We start from the raw sequence: 15,510 nt of genomic DNA on the forward strand, positions 1-15,510 counted from the left end.
TCTAACCTTTTCTAAACCATACATTATGGGCTAGTTTAAGCTCCTGGAGGTCGGGTTTTAGATAGGCTGACTTTGGCTGGATTTTTTGATGGACCTGGCAACCCGATGATACGAAAATCTGCTACGTTTGGACCAGAGCGGTAGAGAGAACAGAGTGGCGACACTCTCCGTTGTCAAGGGGGCGGGACATTTTTTCTGCGCAGCTTCCGCATCGTGGGCTGCTCAAAAGTTCCAAACAACCCATAGAGCCCCATTCATTTCCACTACTTATCAAGCATTTTCAGCTGTATGTTGCTTTGTTTTTTTTTTTTTAAATAATGAATTTGATGTCATTAATATACTTAATACTGTTATTGTTTAGCATTTGCTCAGCACTAAATGTTACATGTTTATCTTAATTAATAGGTATAACCCAATTTAGCTTAGTCAGTTAAGATAAATTAATGACAGTAGAGTCTTTTCACCTAAAATGAGTTGATTAATCAAGAGTCTTGTTACAGAAATGATCATAAAACATTAGAGCCATAATAAATCATTATACTTTTACTTTCATACTTAAGTAAATTTGAAGGTAAATACTTTAGTACTTTACTCAAGTGGAGGTAAAGAGTATTTTTACTTTTACTACTACTTTTACTGGAGTAATATTTTACCTTGGATATCTCTACTTTAACTCAGCTACATGGTTTGTGTACCTTGTCCACCACTTACATTAGACAGAATGAACTTGTGCATATTCATAATGAATTCATTAATGTATTACATGTAGGAATCAATGATTAATCACTCATGAAATAAGACATGACTTAATGCTATTTCATGTACCTGCACTATAATGTTAATGGTACGGTAGTGTGTTTATGAATCTGTTCATTCAGTGCAGGTAAACCTTATGAATCCAGCCACATGGCTTAGTGTTTAGCCAAAATGATTATTATTATGAATCCTCAGGAAAGTGAAGGGAGATTAGTTTATGTAAAAAACAAAACATAAAAAAACTTTAATCTCTGTACTTTATATTGTCTCTACTACTTAATGATATGGCATTATGTAATGTATGCTAATATAATGTACTGTGTGTTAACAAGAACGACCTATTAACAAGTCATTATAAACATCAATCTTCCACTTAATATACCAAATTTACATGAAAGCAGATGCAGTAAATATGAAGGCAGTTGAAAATACCCAGAAATTGTACGAATGTTTATTATTTAGCGTTTAATATTTCATTCACTGCTGCCTGTCCCATATGAGAACATGACAGCGCCGGGTTTGTTTGGAACTATTGGAGGGGTACATGAACCACGTGACCGCGTGGCGGCGAGATCAAGGAGTGTTGCAACTCCCTCTATCTACGGCTCTGGTTTGGACTAGTCAGAATGATTAATCAGGATATCCACAAATACATTCTGACTGGTCATTCAAGATATCATAAATGACTAGCTGAAATATGCTCAAGATATCTGTCATTTATTTGGAGACATCTTTAAAGGACCTCTAACTAATCGGAAATGCAATTTTGGATTTCCCTAGATTAGTTTTACCTAGTCATTACTTGTATTCATGATATCAACAATTTAATATGCACTAGTCGTGTCTTAGTTTCACATATCTAAAAATATATTAAATAAATAACGAGGGAAATCAGTAATTAATAGCATATACACCGATTAGCCATAACATTATGACCACCCAGCTAACAATTTTTGGTTCCCAGAACGTTAGTTTTTGGTTCCCAGAACGTTCTGGGAACGGATCATTTTGGTTGCCCTTTGGTTCCCCAGGAAAGTTTTCTTTTTCATAAAAATGAACGGGTTTTTAAAAAAATCGACTCTAACGCATTCTGTGCTAAATAAACATTTTCAGAACCCTGTACGTTTTGTCCTGTGTACATTTTTCTCCTGTACATCACTGGATCCTCTGAATTACGAGGTTGTTAAAGGGTCGTAATACTAATAATGCTACACGAAAGATAATGCTACTGCACATTAATTAGACGTCACTGAACTACACCAATCAAATCAACGAAACCAGCGGCTCGCTTTTGGTAAGTACAACCAAAAACGTAACACCCGACCATCCTTGCTTTCTACTTTAATGTAGCTACCTACTAAAAATATAAAGTAACACTTGTGAATATCACTCCACTGTTACACTGGTGAATCGCGCTGCTTCGTGCGCTTATTTAAGAGGCTTATAAAAGAAAAAAAAAGAAAACAAGAGGCTTGTTCGAGATGAACTGCGCCTCGCCTTGGTGGTCAGCGAGAGCTGCCGGTTGCAGTTGGGGGGAGGAGGTTAAAAGAAAGCCGTCAAGTCGGACAGTCGCCACCTGCAACCCACGTGAGCTACAGCGGATCTCGCGGCGTTTGCGTTCTGCGTGGCTGATGAAGTGAATGCAGTAGAAATCGCTCTGCTTTTGCGAGAAATCGAACTAAACATTCTTGATCATTGAGCAGGTTAAACCCAGCGTTTGTTTTCCAAATCCATAGTGGTGAATATAGATGACCATAAAGTGTCAAAGTGTTTCTGTAAAATCTGTAAATAAATATAGTTTTACTCATCATTAATTTATCTTGTAGATTGGTGAAAAAGAAAAGTTCTAACAAACATGTTATCAAACACATATTTATGTTATTGAATAGATTTAAATATGTGTCTACAACAATTTAAATGAATAGACCTAAACTAAGTAGCCTATTTTTCAAGACTGTCTATTGAAACATTTCACATGAAAAAGTGTGAATACATAATTCCAAATATACGGTTTGTTCAAGGTAGAATTAGTGAATATGATAAACAATGTACGTAAAAGTGTTCTAGAAATAATTAGATGGAAATTATAAAGTGCACTCAATCAGACCTTAATCATTATGGTTGTGTAAATAGACTGCAATTATATTGTGTCAAAGTGGCTTAAAGTCCAAACTGTCTAATTATATTGTCTACGTAAGGACTTAATCACATTTACCCTTCTTTAGGCTTGTTCCAAAAATACAACATTCTGTAGAGGATGTTGTCCCCCTCTATAGTCTCTCAGAATTTAGAGGTCATTTCAGACTCTCCAAAGGACAAGTGGAGGTACGATATGATAACCTTCTTTTCTCTCACTATGTAGGATCTTATAAACACCATTGGCCCTGTCTATATGAATCCACAGCAGACAAACTTGCCACTGACAAAGAGTGTCCTAGCCTGTCTGTGGACACTGTCGAACCAGGAGTCATATAGGAGTATTTCAGACAGATTCAATATCACAAAATCCACTCTTGCCAAACATCTCCATGAGTTTTGTACTCTGGTAAATACGCACATGGCACACCACATTTCCTGGCCTTTAGGACAAACCCTGCACAATTCTTTGTTAGGCTTTCAAGCAGCTGGATTTCCAAACACTATCTGTGCAGTAGATGGATGCCCCATTCATATTCAGAAGCCACACTGTGACAACCCCCTGGCATATTTTAACAGGAAACAGTTCTATTCTATCATTCTCACTGGATTTTGTGACAGTCACTGGCAGTTCACCCACATCAGCGTGGGTCATCCTGGTAGCTGGCATGATGCCAGAGCCTTTCGCCTCACAGAGGTTGCTTGTCTTTTAGAAGAAGATCCCCTGTCCCTGGTCCCACAAGGGATGTATATAATTGGGGATTCATCCTACCCTCTATTGCCCCAACTGATGAGGCCTTACAGAGACAATGGGCACTTGACAGCTAGGCCTTCGGCAAAGTTTAGGAGACTCCGATGCCTGCACATGAGGAATGTCCAGTCCATCAGCTCAGCAGTGTCTGTTGCATTCTACAGTGTTTGCTTGGAGCCAGGAGACCATGGCGATGATGAACAGAATTCACTACAACCTCACAACCAAGATGTAATTCATTATAGAGACATAATAAAAAAAAAATGTTTTTGTGTCATCTTTAACTTCTTGCCTTTTGGAGATAATTTTATCTTCAACTTGCTTAACTGTTCACAGTAACAGTAATTTTGACCAGGGTGCCCAAATGTTCGCATGCCACTGTATTTTATAGATGCATTGTTAAACAGTATACTTCAGTATGCTCACCGATGTGCCCAGTATGAGTCACTAATGAATAATGTGGTTAATATGTACATTGTACAATTGTGTAGAAGTTTGTGCTTCTTCGAGCACTGACAAATCAGTTATTTAGGCATTGATGATGAATAGTGGCTGTGGTTTATTGAAGATGAATCTCTTAACACAATCATCTTCTGAACAACACATTGTTTTGTTCTTCCAGAACAGCTTACCTTCTGGCCTTGGTTCTTGTAAAGAAACATGACACCATGCACATCCATTATTTATGTAGCATATTTTAAAATGTTTACAAAGTTTACAGAGAAGAATGAAAAATAAATCAAAGTGTAATAGTGATAGTGTTATTAAAACAGTTAAGATATAAAATATTAAAGCAATTTAGATTGCTTTATATTAATAAAATTAGAAGACAAGAACCATCAGAAGTTCTAGAAAAACATCAAGATAAAAAGATCTGTTACATTAAAGAAATATCAGGTAGCCTACTTGAGTCTTTTCATGATATGGAATGATAATTATGACATATGTTGCAATTTGTACGAAAATAAACTGTCATGCATGATAGTATTTCGCACATATCAGGTCTTAAAGACACATAAACTGAGATTTACATTTTAGAATGAAACGAAACAACCGCCAGAGGATTCAGCGGAGCTTCTAGCCAATGAGGATTAAGCTCTGTCGTCATCAAGCCGTCTCTCAGGCAGCGCAGCCCGTGGAGAGCAACTGCAGGGACTGAAAAAACAGGACTTTGATTTCTGACTTATGTAAATATATCACAGATAGTATGCATTCTTATTCAACTGATAAAATTATAGTTGGGGGGGATTTTAATTTGGTGCCCGATCTTTGGCTAGACAGAAATCCACCTAGGGTCCAATGTCATAAATATGATGACCTAATTGTTCAATTGATGAATAGTGCAAATTTGATTGATTACTGGAGGGTTAAAAATCCTGGGACTTCACAGTTTTCCTGGTTCAATGCCTCTGGGAATGGTCTAAGTTCTAGAATAGACTACTGGCTCATTTCTACCTCCTTGATAAATTATATTAATAAGTGTGATATCTCTGCTTCACCTTTAACCGATCATTGTGTTATTTCTATATCTCTGTTGTTTTTAAGGTCAGATCCTGGTCTTACTCATGTTTGGAAATTCAATAATACTCTTTTAGAGCATTCTGGTTTTTGTAAAGATATAAGACAACTGGTTATGGAAATCAATGCCTTGGAAATGTCACCTGTAAGCAAATGGGAATGGCTTAAATTTAAGATAAGAGAACTGGCTATTCATACGAGTAAAAAATTATCTAAAGTTAAAGCCAAGGGTGCTTTTGTACGTTCTCGAGCTCGCTGGATTGAAGAAGGGGAGAAAAATACTTCTTATTTTTTTAATCTTGAAAAACATAGGCAGTCATAAAAGAAAATTACTAAATTGAATATAAATGGATCTGTTTCGGAAGATGAAAGCCAAATTAAGAGAGAAATACATGACTTTTATTGCAACTTGTACAAATCCAATTATTCTGAGATAAATTGCTCTCTTTTTATGAATGCTATAAGGGATTTTGAAAAAGTGATTGATACAGATTTAAAAAAAATTATGGATGAACAAATTAAGATTGAAGAGTTAGATAAGGTTATTTTAAAGATGTCCTCTGGAAAGTCGCCTGGCTTGGATGGGCTAACAACCGAATTTTATGGGTTTTTTTGGAATGATATTAGAGAGATGTTGTACAAAGCTTTCTTAGAGTGTATTGAGACAGGCAATCTCTCTAATACAATGAAACAAGGAATAATCACTTTAATTCCAAAACCTAATAAAGATATAATTTTTTTAGATAATTGGAGACCCATTACTTTGCTATGCACTGATTATAAAATTTTGGCTCATGTCTTTGCTGACCGAATGAATAGAGGATTGAAAGATATAATTGATGAAAGTCAATCAGCCTTTGTTAAGGGGAGAAACATACATAATCACATTAGATTGGTATTTGATATGTTAGATTATTGTGACTTTATTGACAATGATAGCCTGATTTTATTCCTTGATTTTTATAAGGCGTTCGATACGATCGAACATGCTTTCTTGTTAGATGCTTTAAAGTTTTTGGGATTTGGGAATAATTTTTGTGGACTAATAAAGATGTTATATAGTGATATATATAGCTCGATTTCCTTAAATCCAGGACTTACTTCTAGATTTAAGATCCAGCGAGGTATTCGTCAGGGTTGCCCTATTTCCCCAAAGCTGTTCATTTTGACTACTCAATTATTAGCCCTTCAAATTAATAATAGTTCCGAGTTGATAGGTATTAATATTTTTGATCGAGAATACAAGATTAGCCAGTTTGCTGATGATACAGCGCTGTTTTTAAAAAATGATTTAATGGTTGAAAGAGCCCTTAATACAATTTCATTATTCTCCAAGGCTTCAGGTTTAGGACTTAACATAAAAAAATGTGAGATTCTCCCCATTCATAATTGTATACAAAAAAACATTTCGTCAATCAGGGTCGAAAATTAAGTGAAATATTTGGGAATATTAGTATCTAAGAATGTACTTAGAAGAGAAGACGTTAAAATATCAGACCGCTTAATAGATATGAAAAAAAGTCTTAGCCGTTGGTTGACAAGGGATTTGACTATTTTTGGAAGAAACCTGTTGACTAAAGCAGACGGCATTTCAAAGGTGGTCTATCCAAGTCATTCTATGTATACAGGTCCTTCTCAAAAAATTAGCATATTGTGATAAAGTTCATTATTTTCCATAATGTAATGATAAAAATTAAACTTTCATATATTTTAGATTCATTGCACACCAACTGAAATATTTCAGGTGTTTTATTGTTTTAATACTGATGATTTTGGCATACAGCTCATGAAAACCCAAAATTCCTATCTCAAAAAATTAGCATATTTCATCCGACCAATAAAAGAAAAGTGTTTTTAATACAAAAAAAGTCAACCTTCAAATAATTATGTTCAGTTATGCACTCAATACTTGGTCGGGAATCCTTTTGCAGAAATGACTGCTTCAATGCGGCGTGGCATGGAGGCAATCAGCCTGTGGCACTGCTGAGGTGTTATGGAGGCCCAGGATGCTTCGATAGCGGCCTTAAGCTCATCCAGAGTGTTGGGTCTTGTGTCTCTCAACTTTCTCTTCACAATATCCCACAGATTCTCTATGGGGTTCAGGTCAGGAGAGTTGGCAGGCCAATTGAGCACAGTAATACCATGGTCAGTAAACCATTCACCAGTGGTTTTGGCACTGTGAGCAGGTGCCAGGTCGTGCTGAAAAATGAAATCTTCATCTCCATAAAGCTTTTCAGCAGATGGAAGCATGAAGTGCTCCAAAATCTCCTGATAGCTAGCTGCATTGACCCTGCCCTTGATAAAACACAGTGGACCAACACCAGCAGCTGACATTTACATTTACATTTTCAGCATTTAGCAGACGCTTTTATCCAAAGCGACTTACACAGTGAGCGGAACACAATGAGCAATTGAGGGTTAAGGGCCTTGCTCAGGGACCCAACAGTGGCAACTTGGTAGTGGCGGGGCTTGAACCAGCAACCTTCTGTTTACTAGTCCAGTGCCTTAACCACTGAGCTATCACATGGCACCCCAGACCATCACTGACTGTGGGTACTTGACACTGGACTTCAGGCATTTTGGCATTTCCTTCTCCCCAGTCTTCCTCCAGACTCTGGCACCTTGATTTCCGAAAACACTGAGCAACAGTCCAGTGCTGCTTCTCTGTAGCCCAGGTCAGGCGCTTCTGCCGCTGTTTCTGGTTCAAAAGTGGCTTGACCTGGGGAATGCGGCACCTGTAGCCCATTTCCTGCACGGTGGCTCTGGATGTTTCTACTCCAGACTCAGTCCACTGCTTCCGCAGGTCCCCCAAGGTCTGGAATCGGCCCTTCTCCACAATCTTCCTCAGGGTCCGGTCACCTCTTCTCGTTGTGCAGCGTTTTCTGCCACACTTTTTCCTTCCCACAGACTTCCCACTGAGGTGCCTTGATACAGCACTCTGGGAACAGCCTATTCATTCAGAAATTTCTTTCTGTGTCTTACCCTCTTGCTTGAGGGTGTCAATGATGGCCTTCTGGACAGCAGTCAGGTCGGCAGTCTTACCCATGATTGCAGTTTTGAGTAATGAACCAGCCTCAGGAATCTTTTGCAGGTGTTTAGAGTTAATTCGTTGATTCAGATGATTAGGTTAATAGCTCGTTTAGAGAACCTTTTCATGATATGCTAATTTTTTTAGATAGGAATTTTGGGTTTTCATGAGCTGTATGCCAAAATCATCAGTATTAAAACAATAAAAGACCTGAAATATTTCAGTTGGTGTGCAATGAATCTAAAATATATGAAAGTTTAATTTTTATCATTACATTATGGAAAATAATGAACTTTATCACAATATGCTAATTTTTTGAGAAGGACCTGTATATCACCACATAATATAAGGAAAGCTAATTCCATTATTTTTCAGTTTTTGTGGAAAAATAAGACTCATTATATTAAAAGGTCCCAATTAGTAAAAAAATATGAGAAGGGTGGTATTAATGCATTGGACTTTGAAGCCATGATTGGTGCATTTAGGATTAAATGGCTAAAAACCTTTATTATGCAACAAAATTCAATGTGGTTTCATATTCCTGGTTCCATTTTTAAGAAACTGGGAGGAATTGAATTCTTTGCGAAGTGTGACTTTGAAATGAGTAAGATTCCAGTTAAACTATCATACTTCCACAAACAAATTCTCCAGTTCTGGAAAATGATATTTCAACATAACTTCTCTCCTCATGGATCAATTTTATGGAATAATAGGGTAATCACAGTTGGTATGGTCAATATTTAAAAAAGATTGGTATGAAAAAGGTATATTTGTAAAGGATCTTTTAGATTGTCATGGAGATCTTTTAAATTTCTCATCCTTTGTTGGAAAATATGATCTTAGTTGTAGTTATAACGATTTTAAGAAAGTATGCAAAGCGATTCCTTTAGCATTGCTTCAACTTATTAAAAATGTCATGATATTTTCAAAGGTGACTGTTTCAGTGCCTACATTAAAAGTAAATGGCTGTAACTTGGTTGACTTCAAGTGTAATAACAGGATTATTAATGATGGTCTGAGACAAAAGATTTACTATGAATATAATAGAGATTCTTTCAAGAAACTTCCTAAAACAAATTATAAAACCATAATGACTTTTGCTCATTCCAAATTTGTCAAATGGCCCCTATCTCCTAAAGTGAAAGAGACTCATTTTAAAATAATAAATAAGATATATCCTGTAGCAGTGTTTCTTGAAAGAAGATTTAAATTTGATGTTGATTTATGTGCCTTTTGTAAGTCAGAAGATGAATCCCTGGAACATTTGTTTTTTTCATGTCAATATTCACAAGGTCTTTGGACGGACATTATAAATTGGATTAATCTTAAACTTAATATTCCTTCTTTTGGAATTGATGACATTTTATTTTATGTGGAAAACTTAAGTTCAGCTTTCTCTGATGCTATAAATGTGGTCGTACTTTTAGCAAAATACCACATTCACTGCAGTAAGTGGAGGGGTAACAAGCCCTCTTTCCTTTGCTTCATGAATGAATTTAAATCATACTATTCTGTAATAAATAGATTGAAAAACTGGAAAACTGCTAGAATCATCTCACATCAGATCTCTAAAAACTTACTGTTTTAAGTTTCTCATTGTATTACTGTATGGCTTTTCCTCTGTTAATAATAATAATAATTATTATTATGTTGCGCCCCCTAGATTGTAATTTATAGGTATGACATCCTCCACGAGAATTTGTATTCTTTTGTATTGTTCTGTATGTTATGTTGTTTAAAATAAAATTGATATAAAAAAAAAAAAAAAAAAAAAAAAAAAAAAAAAAAACTGCAGGGACTGGTTCCGCCGCCTGCAGCCGCCCCGCTCTCGCGAGATTATAACGAGTCTGTCACCGAGACGCGCCGGTGGCGCCAACGCAAGTCGGACAAAAAAACTAACCGGCATGCACCGTACCGAGCCAGGCGGCGATCGGTCTGCGCAGCGCCGGGTTAAAGCCTGAAGTCGAACAAGCCTATCCGCTTGTTAAGTCGTGACGTGTCGACCTTATGAAACGTCACATCCGGGTCCAAGTTGGCTGAGACCCCTCGTATTTTCAATATTTTTTTTTTTTTTTTTTTTTTTTTTTTTTGAATTTTTATTTTTATTTTAAACAACATAACATACAGAACAATAAAAAATTATACAAATTCTCGTGGAGGATGTCATACCTATAAATTACAATCTAGGGGGCGCAACATAATAATAATAATTATTATTATTAACAGAGGAAAAGCCATACAGTAATACAATGAGAAACTTAAAACAGTAAGTTTTTAGAGATCTGATGTGAGATGATTCTAGCAGTTTTCCAGTTTTTCAATCTATTTATTACAGAATAGTATGATTTAAATTCATTCATGAAGCAAAGGAAAGAGGGCTTGTTACCCCTCCACTTACTGCAGTGAATGTGGTATTTTGCTAAAAGTACGACCACATTTATAGCATCAGAGAAAGCTGAACTTAAGTTTTCCACATAAAATAAAATGTCATCAATTCCAAAAGAAGGAATATTAAGTTTAAGATTAATCCAATTTATAATGTCCATCCAAAGACCTTGTGAATATTGACATGAAAAAAACAAATGTTCCAGGGATTCATCTTCTGACTTACAAAAGGCACATAAATCAACATCAAATTTAAATCTTCTTTCAAGAAACACTGCTACAGGATATATCTTATTTATTATTTTAAAATGAGTCTCTTTCACTTTAGGAGATAGGGGCCATTTGACAAATTTTGAATGAGCAAAAGTCATTATGGTTTTATAATTTGTTTTAGGAAGTTTCTTGAAAGAATCTCTATTATATTCATAGTAAATCTTTTGTCTCAGACCATCATTAATAATCCTGTTATTACACTTGAAGTCAACCAAGTTACAGCCATTTACTTTTAATGTAGGCACTGAAACAGTCACCTTTGAAAATATCATGACATTTTTAATAAGTTGAAGCAATGCTAAAGGAATCGCTTTGCATACTTTCTTAAAATCGTTATAACTACAACTAAGATCATATTTTCCAACAAAGGATGAGAAATTTAAAAGATCTCCATGACAATCTAAAAGATCCTTTACAAATACAATACCTTTTTCATACCAATCTTTTTTAAATATTGACTTCCTACCAACTGTGATTACCCTATTATTCCATAAAATTGATCCATGAGGAGAGAAGTTATGTTGAAATATCATTTTCCAGAACTGGAGAATTTGTTTGTGGAAGTATGATAGTTTAACTGGAATCTTACTCATTTCAAAGTCACACTTCGCAAAGAATTCAATTCCTCCCAGTTTCTTAAAAATGGAACCAGGAATATGAAACCACATTGAATTTTGTTGCATAATAAAGGTTTTCAGCCATTTAATCCTAAATGCACCAATCATGGCTTCAAAGTCCAATGCATTAATACCACCCTTCTCATATTTTTTTACTAATTGGGACCTTTTAATATAATGAGTCTTATTTTTCCACAAAAACTGAAAAATAATGGAATTAGCTTTCCTTATATTATGTGGTGATATATACATAGAATGACTTGGATAGACCACCTTTGAAATGCCGTCTGCTTTAGTCAACAGGTTTCTTCCAAAAATAGTCAAATCCCTTGTCAACCAACGGCTAAGACTTTTTTTCATATCTATTAAGCGGTCTGAGATGTTAACGTCTTCTCTTCTAAGTACATTCTTAGATACTAATATTCCCAAATATTTCACTTCATTTTCGACCCTGATTGACGAAATGTTTTTTTGTATACAATTATGAATGGGGAGAATCTCACATTTTTTAATGTTAAGTCCTAAACCTGAAGCCTTGGAGAATAATGAAATTGTATTAAGGGCTCTTTCAACCATTAAATCATTTTTTAAAAACAGCGCTGTATCATCAGCAAACTGGCTAATCTTGTATTCTCGATCAAAAATATTAATACCTATAAACTCGGAACTATTATTAATTTGAAGGGCTAATAATTGAGTAGTCAAAATGAACAGCTTTGGGGAAATAGGGCAACCCTGACGAATACCTCGCTGGATCTTAAATCTAGAAGTAAGTCCTGGATTTAAGGAAATCGAGCTATATATATCACTATATAACATCTTTATTAGTCCACAAAAATTATTCCCAAATCCCAAAAACTTTAAAGCATCCAACAAGAAAGCATGTTCGATCGTATCGAACGCCTTATAAAAATCAAGGAATAAAATCAGGCTATCACTGTCAATAAAGTCACAATAATCTAACATATCAAATACCAATCTAATGTGATTATGTATGTTTCTCCCCTTAACAAAGGCTGATTGACTTTCATCAATTATATCTTTCAATCCTCTATTCATTCGGTCAGCAAAGACATGAGCCAAAATTTTATAATCAGTGCATAGCAAAGTAATGGGTCTCCAATTATCTAAAAAAATTATATCTTTATTAGGTTTTGGAATTAAAGTGATTATTCCTTGTTTCATTGTATTAGAGAGATTGCCTGTCTCAATACACTCTAAGAAAGCTTTGTACAACATCTCTCTAATATCATTCCAAAAAAACCCATAAAATTCGGTTGTTAGCCCATCCAAGCCAGGCGACTTCCCAGAGGACATCTTTAAAATAACCTTATCTAACTCTTCAATTTTAATTTGTTCATCCATAATTTTTTTTAAATCTGTATCAATCACTTTTTCAAAATCCCTTATAGCATTTATAAAAAGAGAGCAATTTATCTCAGAATAATTGGATTTGTACAAGTTGCAATAAAAGTCATGTATTTCTCTCTTAATTTGGCTTTTATCTTCCGAAACAGATCCATTTATATTCAATTTAGTAATTTTCTTTTTTGACTGCCTATGTTTTTCAAGATTAAAAAAATAAGAAGTATTTTTCTCCCCTTCTTCAATCCAGCGAGCTCGAGAACGTACAAAAGCACCCTTGGCTTTTTCTAAATATAAGTTATCAAGTTCGCTCTGAAATTTATTTAATTCAGCAAGTTCCTCAGGTGACAAATCAGTCTTTTCACAAAGATTATTAATATTATTAATGATTTTAAGTTGTTTTTGTTTTTTAACTTTAGATAATTTTTTACTCGTATGAATAGCCAGTTCTCTTATCTTAAATTTAAGCCATTCCCATTTGCTTACAGGTGACATTTCCAAGGCATTGATTTCCATAACCAGTTGTCTTATATCTTTACAAAAACCAGAATGCTCTAAAAGAGTATTATTGAATTTCCAAACATGAGTAAGACCAGGATCTGACCTTAAAAACAACAGAGATATAGAAATAACACAATGATCGGTTAAAGGTGAAGCAGAGATATCACACTTATTAATATAATTTATTAAGGAGGTAGAAATGAGCCAGTAGTCTATTCTAGAACTTAGACCATTCCCAGAGGCATTGAACCAGGAAAACTGTGAAGTCCCAGGATTTTTAACCCTCCAGTAATCAATCAAATTTGCACTATTCATCAATTGAACAATTAGGTCATCATATTTATGACATTGGACCCTAGGTGGATTTCTGTCTAGCCAAAGATCGGGCACCAAATTAAAATCCCCCCCAACTATAATTTTATCAGTTGAATAAGAATGCATACTATCTGTGATATATTTACATAAGTCAGAAATCAAAGTCCTGTTTTTGCCTCTCTCATTGTAACCATAAACACACACTAGGATAAAGTTTTCATCATTAATTTCTGTTATCACTATCAACCAATGCCCATTTGTATCACTAGTATGAGTTATAATTTTACCAGGAAATCTGTTCAACAGAACCATAACACCAGCTGAGTGTGATGTCCCATGACTGACAAAAATTGACTCACCCCACTGTAACTTCCAAAAATTCACATCATCTTCAACAGAATGAGTTTCTTGTAGAAAAACACAATTAGCTTTTTGTTCCTTACAAAAAAGAAAAATAGCTTTTCGCTTCACATTGTTTCTTAGCCCCCTAGCATTTAAAGAAATAAAAGATAATATACTTAAGTATTTAGATGAAACACTAAATTATAAGATGCGCAGGAATGAGAATTCTCGTCCTATCAACAGTCAGAATAAGGTGCATTTTACCTTCAAAACTTGTCAGATGAATCAGAACAACAAATATTTCAAATGAATAACTCTGCCTAAGTAGGGTCGACCCTTTGATTGTTAATCAGTGCATATCCTTCCTTTAGGAAAGCTCTCTGCCCTTTCTGTCTGGCATCCCATACCAGCGGCCACAGCTTCTTGCGAGCTTCCCTATCTTCTTTGGAGAAATCTTCTTTAATCTGAATATGCAGCTCCTTACAGACCCTGGCATCCTTGGATCTCCTCCAAACGTCATCTCGAACCACCCTCGCCACGAACTGGATTATTATTGACCGCGGAGCGTTGTTTGAAGTAGTGGGATTACTCTTCTTACCCAAGCGATGTACGACGTCAATCGTCTCGCGAAGCCGATCCACTGAAATGGGCACCACTCTTGTCAAAATGCCAATGACAACCTCTCTGGTATCCTCTCCCTCTTTTTCAGCCAGGCCATTTAACCTCAGATTCCACCTTCTTTTATATCGAGCTTGTTCTGTCACAAATTCCTTGAGCCGTTTGTTTTCCTCTTGAAGCTCACTGACTTTTTCCTGCAACCTTCCAATGTTTTTTTTTGTTCTCAATAATAGCAGCAGTGTTCTCCTCAATTCTTCTCTCAAACTTCATCAGAAGTTCAGTCTGTGTATCCATCTTCTTCGTCAATGAATTCACTGCCAGCAGAATGGTCTCTCCGATACCATCACCATGAGGGTTTTTAATGCTTTTCTTACATTTTTTAGGATTAGGAGATTTAATTGGAGTGTGTGCCTGGTTGATTTTCTCAGCCTTAGATATCTGCTCGTCAATTTCAATGTCAGCAACCTCGCCGTCTTCTTCATCACTCGCTCCGTGAAGAGCGGCCAGTCCATAGTCGTGGTCATCCATTGTAACTATCACCCGTGTTTGGTAAAGTTAACAATAGGCTTATGGAGTTCGTATTTTGTCACAAAAATTCACCAGACTTCACAAAAACTTTTAAATAACTCACTGTCTGTATCAAAATGCACACAAAATTTTACTCAAGGACTGAAAGAAAAAACTATTTACACCGAAGCCTGCAAAGTGCAACTGCTCATTCCGCCATCTTGAATCCCCCTGGGCGGGGCTTTTACGTGGTGGAATACAGCAAGACTATTGGTCGCGTTCTGATCTCACGTCAGTCTGCTGCGCCTACTGGTACAATGTGCTGCAGGAAAGAGATGTGAGCGTTAGACAGGAGTGTTGTGGTCAGTCGGAAGGTCGTGTTGAGTGCTGTGTGTGTA

Source organism: Trichomycterus rosablanca, chromosome 6 (genome assembly GCF_030014385.1).
Source record: "Trichomycterus rosablanca isolate fTriRos1 chromosome 6, fTriRos1.hap1, whole genome shotgun sequence".
Lineage (NCBI taxonomy): Eukaryota > Metazoa > Chordata > Actinopteri > Siluriformes > Trichomycteridae > Trichomycterus > Trichomycterus rosablanca.